The sequence below is a fragment of the Coregonus clupeaformis genome, chromosome 40 (assembly GCF_020615455.1).
Source record: "Coregonus clupeaformis isolate EN_2021a chromosome 40, ASM2061545v1, whole genome shotgun sequence".
Lineage (NCBI taxonomy): Eukaryota > Metazoa > Chordata > Actinopteri > Salmoniformes > Salmonidae > Coregonus > Coregonus clupeaformis.
The window spans coordinates 14807736-14809568 of NC_059231.1; positions in this window are offsets into that span (position 1 = coordinate 14807736).

Genomic DNA, 1833 nt, shown 5'->3' on the forward strand with positions numbered 1-1833 from the left:
AATATAACACGGTCCTGTCCTGCATACAAACTGAATAAAGTTCTGGAACAGAGCAGCACACTCCTCAAGAAGTAGCTTTGGTAGTTACTTCCTCTGTGCTGAACTAGCCCGTCAACTTTTCCACCTCCACCCGCACGCACCTTCCCTGTATGTATGTATCCTATAATATTCTATAAAGTACACCTTGATTAGGCAAAATATGGGCACTTCAACACTTATAGACTGTGTATTACTGGATTTTGTGTTTACTACAGCAACAATGAGGTCGGGGAAGACTCAACTTGCTTTTAGACTAAACGAAAGAAACAAAAAAACAAACAAACAAAGAAACAAAGAAAGAACGAGGGGAATATAACTGGATCCACCGGTTCCTAGGGAAATAGCCAAATAAAAGGAGTAGGGAGCAGCCTATTTTCATCCGAGGGATTCTAAGGAATCGGATATACATCGGTATTCAAAAGTTATTGGATGACTTCTAAGAGTGAGTGTGTCAGTAGGCAGTCCAAGAGAGATATGACAGACGGATAGTCCATGCTGTCTCATAGTAACCTGTCAGAGTATTCACATATATGTGCAGGTAGAAAGACATTTCAACAGAGACAGAACGTATCCTCAACTATTGTGCCCATTCTGTCTCTATAGCCTAATTCAATTACATAAAATACGAGATTATCTCTATTGACACTGCAGTTTGGGTTAAAAGCATTTCGAATCATGTCATAGAAAGACTTTGCAGAAGCCCCCACTGCTGCATCAACAGGTATCGGATCATTGTGCAGTCCGGAGCCGTCTGACTTTTATTAGTGAGCTGCACCTGTCTCGCTGAATACCGTGTCTGTGTAGATTGCAGCACGATCTGCATTGTCTGGAATCTGGATCAATGGTCGGGATGTTGAGCGTTTATCCACGTACATATTTTAGATCATCAACAAAGCAGACAAACTGTCATCCTTGTAGGCTAAATAAATATATAATAATCGCTATTTGTTTTCTTTATTTCGTTACCTTATAATCGCAGGATATTAAATAATCCCATCACCTATGCTGTGAGGTAAGAACTACACATGTTCCCCCATTGGAATGTCTTTCTTGGAATACACTGTAATTTAATATAGTAGTTCCGCAGGCAGCAACAGTTAATCCGCCGATACTTCCTCCATCTTCGAAAGCAGAGCAGACGAGCCGCCGAGTGTCTGTTCTGGGAACCTGGTATAACACAGAGAAACTGATCTCTCTCTCTCTGCCTGTCTGTGCTGTGGGTGCTCGGCAATCGATTACAGGACTTCACAGCCTGTTGCTTTTGTATTTAACACATTGACATAAAAGGTTAAAATAACAGTAAAGCATTTTGATTTTGAGTAAATGGTGAAAACAATGATTGAATAGGATACAATTGGATGATAATACATAAATGATAATAGGATAATAATAATAAAGCTAACACTGCTTACTAATTAGGCTACGGTAGATACTGCACTAATCCAAATATTAATTGTATTACTAAGCAATGGGCAATTAACTATGATTTTTTTTTTTTATATACTTACATGAACATATATTATTAACAAATTATTATTACTATTAATACTACTACTAATAGCTATTATTATTATTATTAGGGGATTCCAATTGTTAGCAAATATTTCTGATGCCACATTTGCCTGCATTTAGGCCATTGCCTAAGAGGTCTAATTCATTAAAAACGTGGACACAAACACAAATACATGATATATCTTATTGGTTATCTATTCTAATCATTTCTTGTCAGAAGTGGAATAAGCAGGAAGCTCTGCACTGTACTGTACAGTCGTGGTCAAAAGTTTTGAGAATGAC